Here is a 15000-nt window from a genome sequence, read left to right as displayed (position 1 = left end):
CTGTGCAGCCGTCCTCGTCGACCTTGCCAAGGCTTTCGACTCTGTCAATCACCATATTCTTATCGGCAGACTCAGTAGCCTCGGTTTTTCGGATGACTGCCTTGCCTGGTTCACCAATTACTTTGCAGACAGAGTTCAGTGTGTCAAATCGGAGGGCATGCTGTCCGGTCCTCTGGCAGTCTCTATGGGGGTGCCACAGGGTTCAATTCTCGGGCCGACTCTTTTCTCTGTATATATCAATGATGTTGCTCTTGCTGCGGGCGATTCCCTGATCCACCTCTACGCAGACGACACCATTCTTTATACTTTCGGCCCGTCATTGGACACTGTGCTATCTAACCTCCAAACGAGCTTCAATGCCATACAACACTCCTTCCGTGGCCTCCAACTGCTCTTAAACGCTAGTAAAACCAAATGCATGCTTTTCAACCGATCGCTGCCTGCACCCGCTTGCCCGACTAGCATCACCACACTGGATGGTTCCGACCTTGAATATGTGGACACCTATAAGTACCTAGGTGTCTGGCTAGACTGCAAACTCTCCTTCCAGACCCATATCAAACATCTCCAATCGAAAATCAAATCAAGAGTCGGCTTTCTATTCCGTAACAAAGCCTCCTTCACTCACGCTGCCAAGCTTACCATAGTAAAACTGACTATCCTACCGATCCTCGACTTCGGCGATGTCATCTACAAAATTGCTTCCAACACTCTTCTCAGCAAACTGGATGCAGTTTATCACAGTGCCATCCGTTTTGTCACTAAAGCACCTTATACTACCCACCACTGCGACTTGTATGCTCTAGTCGGCTGGCCCTCGCTACATATTCGTCGCAAGACCCACTGGCTCCAGGTCGTCTACAAGGCCATGCTAGGTAAAGCTCCGCCTTATCTCAGTTCACTGGTCACGATGGCAACACCCATCCGTAGCACACGCTCCAGCAGGTGTATCTCACTGATCATCCCTAAAGCCAACACCTCATTTGGCCGCCTTTCGTTCCAGTACTCTGCTGCCTGTGACTGGAACGAATTGCAAAAATCGCTGAAGTTGGAGACCTTTATCTCCCTCACCAACTTCAAACATCAGCTATCTGAGCAGCTAACCGATCGCTGCAGCTGTACATAATCTATTGGTAAATAGCCCACCCATTTTCAACTACCTCATCCCCACAGTTTTTATTTATTTACTTTTCTGCTCTTTTGCACACCAATATCTCTACCTGTACATGATCATTTATCAATCCAGTGTTAATCTGCAATATTGTAATTATTCACCTACCTCCTCATGCCTTTTGCACACATTGTATATAGACTCCCCTTTTTTTCTACTGTGTTATTGACTTGTTAATTATTTACTCCATGTGTAACTCTGTGTTGTCTGTTCACACTGCTATGCTTTATCTTGGCCAGGTCGCAGTTGTAAATGAGAACTTGTTCTCAACTAGCCTACCTGGTTAAATAAAGGTGAAATAAAAATAAAAAATAAAAATGTAGGGAATAAGGAGCAGTTTGGGGCCCTGGTCAATAGTAGTGCACTATACATAGGGAATAAGGTGCTATGGGCCCTGGTCAATAGTTGTGCACTATACATAGGGAATAAGGTGCCATGGGTCCTGGTCAATAGTAGTGCACTATACATAGGGAATAAGGTGCTATGGGCCCTGGTCAATAGTAGTGCACTATACATAGGGAATAAGGTGCCATGGGTCCTGGTCAATAGTAGTGCACTATTCGTAGGGAATAAGGAGCAGTTTGGGGCCCTGGTCAATAGTAGTGCACTATACATAGGGAATAAGGTGCTTTGGGCCCTGGTCAATAGTAGTGCACTATACGTAGGGAATAAGGTGCTATGGGCCCTGGTCAATAGTAGTGCACTATACGTAGGGAATAAGGTGCTATGGACCCTGGTCAATAGTAGTGCACTATACGTAGGGAATAAGGTGCTATGGGCCCTGGTCAATAGTAGTGCACTATACGTAGGGAATAAGGTGCTATGGGCCCTGGTCAATAGTAGTGCACTATACGTAGGGAATAAGGAGCAGTTTGGGGCCCTGGTCAATAGTAGTGCTCTATACGTAGGGAATAAGGTGGTATGGGTCCTGGTCAATAGTAGTGCACTATACGTACGGAATAAGGAGCAGTTTGGGGCCCTGGTCAATAGTAGTGCACTATACGTAGGGAATAAGGTGCTATGGGTCCTGGTCAATAGTAGTGCACTATACGTAGGGAATAAGGAGCAGTTTGGAACGCAGGCAGCATTTAGACTGTTAATCATCTCTGCAACGGTATCAGTTCAATATGAGCGGACTTTGACGATGAGAACCAGTTTGTGTTTTAAAAACGTGGATATGCAGTATGCTATGGGAGGATAAGTCTACCGAATGGTGACCTTAAAATGACCCCAAATACCTATCAGGTGATGTCAACACACAGGTATGTCTCACAGTCTGGACGCATTGACCAACTGTGTGGTCATATTGACGCAAGCACGCACGCACACGCACACACACACACACACACACACACACACACACACACACACACACACACACACACACAGAGCTGACAATCACTTCCAGTTTAAAAGGTGTGTTAGTGTGTGTGTGTGTTAGTGTGTGTGTGTGCGTGTATGCGTGCGTGCGTGCGTGCTTGTGTGTGTGTGTGTGTGTGTGTGTGTGTGTGTGTGTGTGTGTGTGTAATGTAGTCAACACTTTATTCCAGCCATGTGTTCGTTTCAAAGTCATCTCACATCAATGGTAATCTTCCACTGAAAACCACACTGTTTCAAAATCTCTCCTGTCTCTCTGTCTGAATGTGTCTTCGCATCAATGGTCTCCTCTGAGTTAAGGACATCTGCTGGAACGATCTACAGTTCCCTACACCTGGGTGTTCTGGTACCTCTGGGGCGGTTCAAAATGTTGATTCCAGACCTCTTGCTGAAGAATGTTTTTTTTCTTGAGTGTGTTTGTAATCTTGATCATTTGTATTATTGTTGTATTTTGTAAATAGTATATTTTGTAGTGACAATGGTCTCAATGGGAGTCCCTGTTTAAAAATAAATGTCCAATATTTTTTATTTTAAACAAATGTCAAAGCTATTGCAGGTCTGTGACTCAACATAGACCCCATCGCAAACAACAGCCCCTCATTGTAGACTTAGATGGGTTTTATTATCAACAGCTGGCTCAATGATAGGTCCACTGTACTGTCTTACTCCATCACTAGCTCAATGATAGGTCCACTATACTGTCCTACTCCATCACTGACTCAATGATAGGTCCACTGTACTGTCCTACTCCATCACTGGCTCAATGATAGGTCCACTGTACTGTCCCACTCCATCACTGGCTCAATGATAGGTCCACTGTACTGTCCTACTCCATCACTGGCTCAATGATAGGTCCACTGTACTGTCCTACTCCATCACTGGCTCAATGATAGGTCCACTGTACTGTCCTACTCCATCACTGGCTCAATGATAGGTCCACTGTACTGTCGCACTCCATCACTGGCTCAATGATAGGTCCACTGTACTGTCTTACTCCATCATTGGCTCAATGATAGGTCCACTGTACTGTCCCACTCCATCACTGGCTCAATGATAGGTCCACTGTACTGTCCTACTCCATCACTGGCTCAATGATAGGTCCACTATACTGTCCTACTCCATCACCGACTCAATGATAGGTCCACTGTACTGTCCTACTCCATCACTGGCTCAATGATAGGTCCACTGTACTGTCCCACTCCATCACTGGCTCAATGATAGGTCCACTGTACTGTCCTACTCCATCACTAGCTCAATGATAGGTCCACTGTACTGTCCTACTCCATCACTGGCTCAATGATAGGTCCACTGTACTGTCCTACTCCATCACTAGCTCAATGATAGGTCCACTGTACTGTCCTACTCCATCACTGGCTCAATGATAGGTCCACTGTACTGTCTTACTCCATCACTGGCTCAATGATAGGTCCACTGTACTGTCCTACGCCATCACTAGCTCAATGATAGGTCCACTGAACTGTCCTACTCCATCACTGGCTCAATGATAGGTCCACTGTACTGTCCTACTCCATCACTGGCTCAATGATAGGTCCACTGTACTGTCCTACTCCATCACTAGCTAAATAATAGGTCCACTGTACTGTCTTACTCCATCATTGGCTCAATGATAGGTCCACTGTACTGTCCCACTCCATCACTGGCTCAATGATAGGTCCACTGTACTGTCCTACTCCATCACTGGCTCAATGATAGGTTCACTGTACTGTCCTACTCCATCACTAGCTAAATGATAGGTCCACTGTGCTGTCTTACTCCATCACTGGCTCAATGATAGGTCCACTGTACTGTCCTACTCCATCACTGGCTCAATGATAGGTCCACTGAACTGTCTTACTCCATCACTGGCTCAATGATAGGTCCACTGTATTGTCCTACTCCATCACTGGCTCAATGATAGGTCCACTGTACTGTCCTACTCCATCACTGGCTCAATGATAGGGCCACTGTACTGTCCTACTCCATCACTGGCTCAATGATAGGTCCACTGTACTGTCCTACTCCATCACTGACTCAATGATAGGTCCACTGTATTGTCCTACTCCATCACTGGCTCAATGATAGGTCCACTGTACTGTCCTACTCCATCCCAGTCAAACAGGCCTTGGAGAGAGAGCAGCGGGGAAAAGCGGAAATGAAATATTAATACAAAAGACCATTTAAAATGTACAACTCCGTATGGTTTCATTAAAAGAACTCAGGTGTTGCTAAGGAGTTAGCGCCACGGTGACAGACCCCTCCCCCAAGTCACAAGGACATGAAGCTCTAGTTAGGCCTACATCACTGATGGTGGTTAGAGGGCCGGCAGCTATATTTGACTGGCAGCTGTATTGACAGCTATATTGACAGCTGTATTGACAGCTGTATTGACAGCTATATTAACAGCTATATTGACAGCTGTATTGACAGCTATATTAACAGCTATATTGACAGCTATATTGACAGCTGTATTGACAGCTATATTGACAGCTATATTGACAGCTGTATTGACAGCTGTATTGACAGCTATATTGACAGCTATATTGACAGCTGTATTGACAGCTATATTAACAGCTATATTGACAGCTATATTGACAGCTATATTGACAGCTGTATTGACAGATGTATTGACAGCTATATTGACAGCTATATTGACAGCTATATTGACAGCTATATTGACAGATGTATTGACAGCTATATTGACAGATGTATTGACAGCTATATTGACAGCTGTATTGACAGCTATATTGACAGATGTATTGACAGCTATATTGACAGCTATATTGACAGATGTATTGACAGCTATATTGACAGCTGTATTGACAGATGTATTTACAGCTGTATTGACAGCTATATTGACAGCTGTATTGACAGATGTATTGACAGATGTATTGACAGCTATATTGACAGATGTATTGACAGCTATATTGACAGATGTATTGACAGCTATATTGACAGCTATATTGACAGCTATATTGACAGATGTATTGACAGCTATATTGACAGATGTATTGACAGATGTATTGACAGCTATATTGACAGCTATATTGACAGATGTATTGACAGCTATATTGACAGATGTATTGACAGATGTATTGACAGCTATATTGACAGCTATATTGACAGCTATATTGACAGATGTATTGACAGCTATATTGACAGCTATATTGACAGCTATATTGACAGATGTATTGACAGCTATATTGACAGCTATATTGACAGATGTATTGACAGCTATATTGACAGATGTATTGACAGCTGTATTGACAGATGTATTGACAGCTATATTGACAGATGTATTGACAGATGTATTGACAGATGTATTGACAGCTATATTGACAGATGTCTTGACAGATGTATTGACAGCTATATTTGACCAGCAGCTGTAATGTAATTGTGGACAGTGAAGACAAAAACACACGTGGACACATGCAATTCAAACACAAGCATTCAAACACAAGCATTCAAACACAAGCATTCAAACACATGCACTTCAAACACAAGCAATCAAACACAAGCATTCAAACACAAGCATTCAAACACAAGCATTCAAACACAAGCATTCAAACACAAGCATTCAAACACAAGCATTCAAACACATGCAATTCAAACACAAGCATTCAAACACAAGCATTCAAACACAAGCATTCAAACACAAGCATTCAAACACAAGCATTCAAACACATGCACTTCAAACACAAGCATTCAAACACAAGCATTCAAACACAAGCATTCAAACACAAGCATTCAAACACAAGCATTCAAACACAAGCATTCAAACACAAGCATTCAAACACATGCAATTCAAACACAAGCATTCAAACACAAGCATTCAAACACAAGCATTCAAACACAAGCATTCAAACACAAGCATTCAAACACAAGCATTCAAACACATGCAATTCAAACACAAGCATTCAAACACAAGCATTCAAACACAAGCAATCAAACACAAGCATTCAAACACAAGCATTCAAACACAAGCATTCAAACACAAGCATTCAAACACATGCACTTCAAACACATGCACTTCAAACACAAGCATTCAAACACAAGCATTCAAACACAAGCATTCAAACACAAGCATTCAAACACAAGCATTCAAACACATGCACTTCAAACACAAGCATTCAAACACATGCAATTCAAACACATGCAATTCAAACACATGCAATTCAAACACAAGCATTCAAACACATGCAATTCAAACACATGCAATTCAAACACAAGCATTCAAACACAAGCATTCAAACACAAGCATTCAAACACAAGCATTCAAACACAAGCATTCAAACACAAGCATTCAAACACAAGCATTCAAACACATGCATTCAAACACATGCAATTCAAACACATGCACTTGTATGCACAAACATTCGCAAACACTCACACACTTGGACACAGACAGACACAACACACACTTGGACACACACACACAACACACACACGCACACGCACACGCACACGCACACACACACACACACACACACACACGCTCGTCCAAATGAGTAACTGAGTGGCTTTCCATGGTGAAGGCTGGTGAAATAGACCATAGGATATGAAGAAAACACAAAATCTTTCTCCTCCCATCCATCTTGTCCTCATTTTCTACCCCCTCTCCTTCCTTCCTTCCTTCCTTCCTTCCTTCCTTCCTTCCTTCCTTCCTTCCTTCCTTCCTTCCTTCCTTCCTTCCTTCCTTCCTTCCTTCATTCCTTCCCCCCTCTCCTTCTCTCCTCTCCCTTCTTCCCTCCCCTTCTCCTTCCTTCTCTCCCTCCATCACTCCCCCTTTCCTTCCTTCCCTCCCTCCCTCGCTCCCCCTCTCCTTCTTTCGCTCCCTCCCCCTCTCCTTCCTTCCTTTCTTCCTTCCCACCCGCCCCCTCTCCTTCCTTCTCTCCCCCCCTCCTTCTTTCGCTCCCTCTCCTTCCTTCCTTCCCCACTCTCCTTCCTTCCCTCCCCCTCTCCATCCTTCCCTCCTCCTGCCCCTCTCCTTCCTTCACTCCCTCCCCCCTCTCCTTCCTTCCTTCCCTCCATCCTCCCTCTGCTTCCTTCCCTCTCCTTCTCTCCTCTCCCTTCCTTCCCTCCCCCCTCTCTTTCCTTCCTTCCTTCCCACCCTCCCTCCCCCTCTCCTTCTCTCCTCTCCCTTCCCTCCCCCTCTCTTTCCTTCCTTCCCTCCCTCCCTCCCCCCTCTCCTTCTCTCCTCTCCCTTCCTTCCCTCCCCCCTCTCTTTCCTTCCTTCCCTCCCTCCCTCCCCTCCCTCCTTCCCTCCATCCCTCTTTCGGGACATGGTGCAGGATACTACTGGCCACAGCTGATCACACACTCGTGTTGCAGCAAACGACCAGCCGTCACAAAAGAGTCCCTTTGTCGCTCGCTGACTGACGTCAACTTCCAATAACTCAATTTGGTAGAAGGAGAGAGGGATGGAGAGAGGGATGGAGGGGGGGGTCGAGAGTAGGAGAGAGGAGGCCTGAGGACAGACCTCTCTATGTGGAGCTCATGAATCCAATTTGGGGTTATGTAAGCGATGTGTATGCGTGTGTGTGTCTGACTTCCCCAGAGTCAGATGAACTAATGGATACTTCCTCAGAGTCAGATGAACTAATGGATACTTCCCCAGAGTCAGATGAACTAATGGATACTTCCCCAGAGTCAGATGAACTAATGGATACTTCCTCAGAGTCAGATGAACTAATGGATACTTCCCCAGAGTCAGATGAACTAATGGATACTTCCCCAGAGTCAGATGAACTAATGGATACTTCCCCAGAGTCAGATGAACTAATGGATACTTCCCCAGAGTCGGATGAACTAATGGATACTTCCTCAGAGTCAGATGAACTAATGGATACTTCCCCAGAGTCAGATGAACTAATGGATACTCCCCCAGAGTCAGATGAACTAATGGATACTTCCCCAGAGTCAGATGAACTAATAGATACTTCCCCAGAGTCAGATGAACTAATGGATACTTCCTCAGAGTCAGATGAACTAATAGATACTTCCCCAGAGTCAGATGAACTAATGAACTAATGGATACTTCCTCAGAGTCAGATGAACTAATGAACTAATGGATACTTCCTCAGAGTCAGATGAACTAATAGATACTCCCCCAGAGTCAGATGAACTAATGGATACTTCCTCAGAGTCAGATGAACTAATAGATACTCCCCCAGAGTCAGATGAACTAATGGATACTTCCTCAGAGTCAGATGAACTAATAGATACTTCCCCAGAGTCAGATGAACTAATGAACTAATGGATACTTCCTCAGAGTCAGATGAACTAATGAACTAATGGATACTTCCTCAGAGTCAGATGAACTAATGGATACTCCCCCAGAGTCAGATGAACTAATGGACTAATGGATACTTCCCCAGAGTCAGATGAACTAATGGATACTTCCCCCAAGTCAGATGAACTAATGGATACTTCCTCAGAGTCAGATGAACTAATGGATACTTCCCCAGAGTCAGATGAACTAATGGATACTTCCCCCAAGTCAGATGAACTAATGGATACTTCCTCAGAGTCAGATGAACTAATAGATACTTCCCCAGAGTCAGATGAACTAATGAACGAATGGATACTTCCCCCGAGTCAGATGAACTAATGGATACTTCCCCAGAGTCAGATCAACTAATGGATACTTTTTTATGTCTCTGTGTGCAGTTGGAATGAAGTTGCTAACTATGTCTGGAAGTTTATAGTAACTGCTAGGTATTCATGAGTTCATCTGACTCTGGGAAAGGGGATATAAGGTTTCATCGCCAAAATCCTGAAGTATCCCTTTAAACTTCACTGAACAACAATATAAACGCAACATGTAAAGTGTTGATCCCATGTTTCATGAGCTGAAATGTTTATTTCTCTCAATTTCTTTGCACAAATGAGTTGACATCCCTGTTAGTGAGCTTTTCTCCTTTGCCAAGATAATCCATCCAACTCACCGGTGTGGCCTACAGAGAAGCTGATTAAGCAGCATGATCATTACACAGGTGCACCTTGTGCAGACGACAATAAAAGGCCACTCTAAAAATGTGCAGATTTGTCACACTTCACAATGCAACAGATGTCTCAAGTTTTGAGGGAGCATGCAATTGGCATGCTGCTTGCAGAAATGTCCAACAGAGCTGTTGACAGAGATTTGAATGTTAATGTCTCTACCATAAGCCGCCTCCAACGTCGTTTTAGAGAATTTGGCAGTACATAAAACCGTATACCATGTGTAAAAAAACAAAAATATGTCATTTTTTTTATTTGACCTTTATTTAACTAGGCAAGTCAGTTAAGAACTAATTCTGCCAAATCCATGTCAGCCCAGGACCTCCTCATCCGTCTTCTTCATCTGTGGGATAATCCGAGACCAGCCACCTGGACAGCTGTTGAAACTGTGGGTTTGCAAAACGGACGGATTTCTGCACAAACCATCAGAAACGGTCTCAGGGAAGCTTATCTGGGTGCTCGTCGTCCTCAATCAGGGTCTTGACCTAACTGCAGTTCGGTGTTGTAACTGATTTCAGTGGGCAAATACTCACCTTCGATGGCCACTGGCACGCTGGAGAAGTGTGCTCTTCACGGATGAATCCCAGTTTCAACTGTACCGGCCAGATGGCAGACAGCGTTTATGGCGTCGTGTGGGCGACGTCGTGTGGGCGAGCGATTTGCTGATGTCAACGTTGTGAACAGAGTGCCCCATGGTGGCGGTGGGGTTATGGTATGGGCAGGCACAAGCTACGGACATCCAACAAAATTGCATTTTATAAATGGCAATTTGAATGCACAGAGATACTGTGATGAGATCCTGAGGCCATTCATCCTCCGCCATCACCTCATGTTTCTGCATGATAATGCACGGCCCCATTTTTGCAAGGATCTGAACACAATTCCTGGAAGCTGAAAAAGCTTCCATGTACTGCATACCCACCAGACATGACACCCATTGAGCATGTTTGGGATGCTCTGGGATCAACGTGAAAGAGAGCTTGTTCCCACCAATATAGAGCAACTTCGCATAGCCATTGAAGAGGACTGGGACAACGTGCTACAATCAACAGCCTGATCAACTCTATTCAAATGTGTGATGATGTGTGTCGAGCTGCAGGGAAATGGTGGTTGCAACAGACACTGACTGGTTTTCTGATTCCCTACTTTTGACACTGGGGAATCCATGTGAAATTTTACAGTGTATCATAGCGTTCAGGAACTAGAACTTCTATGTTGATGTAGCTAGCATAGTGTTCAGGAATCAGGACCTCTAGGTAGATTTAGCTAGCAATGTTCAGGAATCAGGACCTCTAGGTAGATTTAGCTAGCAATGTTCAGGAATCAGGACCTCTAGGTAGATTTAGCTAGCAATGTTCAGGAATCAGGACCTCTAGGTAGATTAAGCTAGCGTAGTGTTCAGGAATCAGGACCTCTAGGTAGATTTAGCTAGCATAGTGTTCAGGAATCAGGACCTCTAGGTAGATTTAGCTAGCGTAGTGTTCAGGAATCAGGACCTCTAGGTAGATTTAGCTAGCAATGTTCAGGAATCAGGACCTCTAGGTAGATTTAGCTAGCAATGTTCAGGAATCAGGACCTCTAGGTAGATTTAGCTAGTGTAGTGTTCAGGAATCAGGACCTCTAGGTAGATTTAGCTAGTGTAGTGTTCAGGAATCAGGACCTCTAGGTAGATTTAGCTAGCGTAGTGTTCAGGAATCAGGACCTCTAGGTAGATTTAGCTAGCGTAGTGTTCAGGAATCAGGACCTCTAGGTAGATTTAGCTAGTGTAGTGTTCAGGAAGCAGGACCTCTAGGTAGATTTAGCTAGTGTAGTGTTCAGGAAGCAGGACCTCTAGGTAGATTTAGCTAGTGTAGTGTTCAGGAATCAGGACCTCTAGGTAGATTTAGCTAGTACTGTTCAGGAACTAGAACTTCTAGATAGATTTAGCTATGGTAGTGTTCAGGAAGCAGGACCTCTAGGTAGATTTAGCTAGTACTGTTCAGGAACTAGAACTTCTAGATAGATTTAGCTATGGTAGTGTTCAGGAAGCAGGACCTCTAGGTAGATTTAGCTAGTACTGTTCAGGAACTAGAACTTCTAGATAGATTTAGCTATGGTAGTGTTCAGGAAGCAGGACCTCTAGGTAGATTTAGCTAGCGTAGTGTTCAGGAAGCAGGACCTCTAGGTAGATTTAGCTAGCGTAGCGTCCGATTGGATGAAGGGATATTAGCAGACTTCCTCCTCCATTGTATTGTGACAGGAAGTCATGGCTGTGCCCGATACTGATCCTACTACACACACACACACACACACACACACACACACACACACACACACACACACACACACACACACACACACACACACACACACACGGTCATGCAGGGCTATAAGGTCAATGCACACCAACACACTGGTTGGGGCCCTTCTGAAGACAGAGTGTGTGTGAGTGGGTTCAAGAGCCTTCATTTCCTAATCAAAACTCAGGACTCTCTGAATGAGCAAAACAATAGGAAATGGGGGGAGGACAGCGGCTTTCAGGACATTATTTTAAAACGGGGGGGGCTTTACATCCTAGAACAGCAGCTTCCAGGACATAGGATGATTGTTTAGCTAGTTCCTCTGACTCAAAGACAACAGTACTAACTACCAGACTTAGCAAACACATCAGGGAAAGATAGAGAGAGAGCTGGGAGAGGAGGCAGAGAGGAGGGAGTGAGGAGGGAGAGGAGGGAGAGGAAGGAGAGGTGGGAGAGGTGGGAGAGAGGAGGGAGAGAGGAGGGAGAGGAGGGAGAGGAGGGAGAGGAGGGAGAGAGGAGGGAGAGGAGGGAGAGGAGGGAGAGAGGAGGGAGAGAGGACGGAGAGGAGGGAGAGGGGAGGGAGAGGTGGGAGAGGAGGGAGAGGTGGGAGAGGAGGGAGAGGTGGGAGAGGAGGGAGAGAGGAGGGAGAGAGGAGGGAGAGAAGGGAGAGGAGGGAGAGGAAGGAGAGGAGGGAGAGGAAGGAGAGGAGGGAGTGGAAGGAGAGGAGGGAGAGGAAGGAGAGGAGGGAGAGGAAGGAGAGGAGGGAGAGAGGAGGGAGTGGAAGGAGAGGAAGGAGAGAGGAGGAAGAGAGGGGGAGAGGAAAGAGAGGAAGGAGAGGAGGGAGAGGAAGGGGAGAGGGGGTTGAGGGAGGAGAGAGGAGGAAGAGAGGAGGGAGAGATGTTGAGAGGAAGGAAAGTGGAGAGAGATATATATTGACACACAGGCTAGATAGATTAGGTCCTTGTTATTCCAAAAAAAAGGAAAGATGACAGCATCGTCACAAATGATTGCGAGCTCGAGAGATGAACAACAGTTAAACGGCATGCCTCTGTTGAACTCCTGTATACTAGGCTTCCATGCAAGCCCAGGGTGAGTCGGGTGTGATAGCATGTGTCTTCTGCAGGACGACGCTATATACCGTCAGCCTACGATTGGATAGAACAATGTCAGTGTCTGTGTGTGAGTGCACAGAGCACTGTCTGTGTCAGTGTGTGTGTCTGTGCTGGACTAGCCCTGGGCTCTGGGTTGGATAAAGCTGTATGGTCTGTGCTGGACTAGCCCTGGGCTCTGGGTTGGATAAAGCTGTATGGTCTGTGCTGGACTAGCCCTGGGCTCTTGGTTGGATAAAGGTGACCACAAGGCCAGAAGGGGACCCAGATAGCCCTGTGTCCATTCAGAAAGTATTCAGAGCCCTTCACATTTTGTTACATTACAGTCTTATTCTAAAATTGATTAAATTGTTGTTGTTTTTCCTCATCGATCTACACACAATACCCCATAATGACAAACTAAAAACAGGTTAAGACATTTTTGAAAATGTATAAATAAAAATTTCGGAAATAATATTCAGAAACTTTACTCAGTACTTTGTTGAATCACCTTTGGCAGAGATTACAGCCTCGAGTCCTCTTGGGAATGATGGTACAAGCTTCACACACCTGTATTTGGGGAGTTTCTCAAGCTCTGTCAGGTTGGACGAGGAGCGTTGCTACACAGCTATTTTCAGGTCTCTCCAGAGATGATCGATCGGGTTCAAGTCTGGGCTCTGGTTGGGCCACTCAAGAGACTTGTCCCGAAGCCACTTTTGCATTGTCTTGGTTGTGCGCTTAGGGTCGTTGTCCTGTTAGAAGGCGAACCTTCACCCCAGTCTGAGGTCCTGAGCGCTCTGTAGCAGGTTTTCATCAAGGATCTCTCTGTACTTGTTCTGTTCATATGTCCCTCGATCCTGACTAGTCTCCCAGTCCCTGCCGGTGAAAAACATCCCCACAGCATGATGCTGCCACCACCATGCTTCACTGTAGGCATGGCACCCTATTCCCTATATGGTGCACTACTTTAAACCAGGGCTGGCACCCTATTCCCTATATAGTGCACTACTTTTACTACTTTTATACTGCCCATAAGTTTGCCTCAGAATACAAGAGAGTCCTCAGAATACAAGAGAGTTCTCAGAATACAAGAGAGTTCTCAGAATACAAGAGTGTCCTCAGAATACAAGAGAGGTTTCAGAATACAAGAGAGTTCTCAGAATACAAGAGAGTCCTCAGAATACAAGAGAGTTCTCAGAATACAAGAGAGTTCTCAGAATACAAGAGAGTCCTCAGAATACAAGAGAGTCCTCAGAATACAAGAGAGGTTTCAGAATACAAGAGAGTTCTCAGAATACAAGAGAGTTCTCAGAATACAAGAGAGTCCTCAGAATACAAGAGAGTTCTCAGAATACAAGAGAGCTTTCAGAATACAAGAGAGTTCTCAGAATACAAGAGAGCTTTCAGAATACAAGAGAGTTCTCAGAATACAAGAGAGTTCTCAGAATACAAGAGAGGTTTCAGAATACAAGAGAGTTCTCAGAATACAAGAGAGTTCTCAGAATACAAGAGAGTCCTCAGAATACAAGAGAGTTCTCAGAATACAAGAGAGCATTCAGAATACAAGAGAGTTCTCAGAATACAAGAGAGTTCTCAGAATACAAGAGAGTTCTCAGAATACAAGAGAGTCCTCAGAATACAAGAGAGTTCTCAGAATACAAGAGAGTCCTTAGAATACAAGAGAGTTCTCAGAATACAAGAGAGCTTTCAGAATACAAGAGAGTCCTCAGAATACAAGAGAGTTCTCAGAATACAAGAGAGTCCTCAGAATACAAGAGAGTTCTCAGAATACAAGAGAGTCCTCAGAATACAAGAGAGTTCTCAGAATACAAGAGAATACAAGAGAGTCCTCAGAATACAAGAGAGTCCTCAGAATACAAGAGAGTTCTCAAAATACAAGAGAGTCCTCAGAATACAAGAGAGTTCTCAGAATACAAGAGAGTCCTCAGAATACAAGAAGGTTCTCAGAATACAAGAGAGTCCTCAGAATACAAGAGAGTCCTCAGAATACAAGAGAGTTCTCAGAATACAAGAGAGTCCTCAGAATACAAGAGAGTTCTCAGAATACAAGAGAGTCCTCAGAATA

General features: G+C 44.7%; 1 protein-coding gene across 1 annotated transcript in view; it reads right to left on the bottom strand.

Annotated features, from left to right (window-relative positions):
• Positions 1 to 15000, bottom strand: part of LOC135553244 (forkhead box protein O1-A-like) — a 158439-nt gene that overhangs the window by 70122 nt on the left and 73317 nt on the right.

This window comes from Oncorhynchus masou, chromosome 13, assembly GCF_036934945.1.
Source record: "Oncorhynchus masou masou isolate Uvic2021 chromosome 13, UVic_Omas_1.1, whole genome shotgun sequence".
NCBI classification, from domain to species: domain Eukaryota; kingdom Metazoa; phylum Chordata; class Actinopteri; order Salmoniformes; family Salmonidae; genus Oncorhynchus; species Oncorhynchus masou.
The sequence above is the reverse complement of the archived record's forward strand: the minus strand, read 5'-3'. Positions and strand labels throughout refer to the sequence as shown.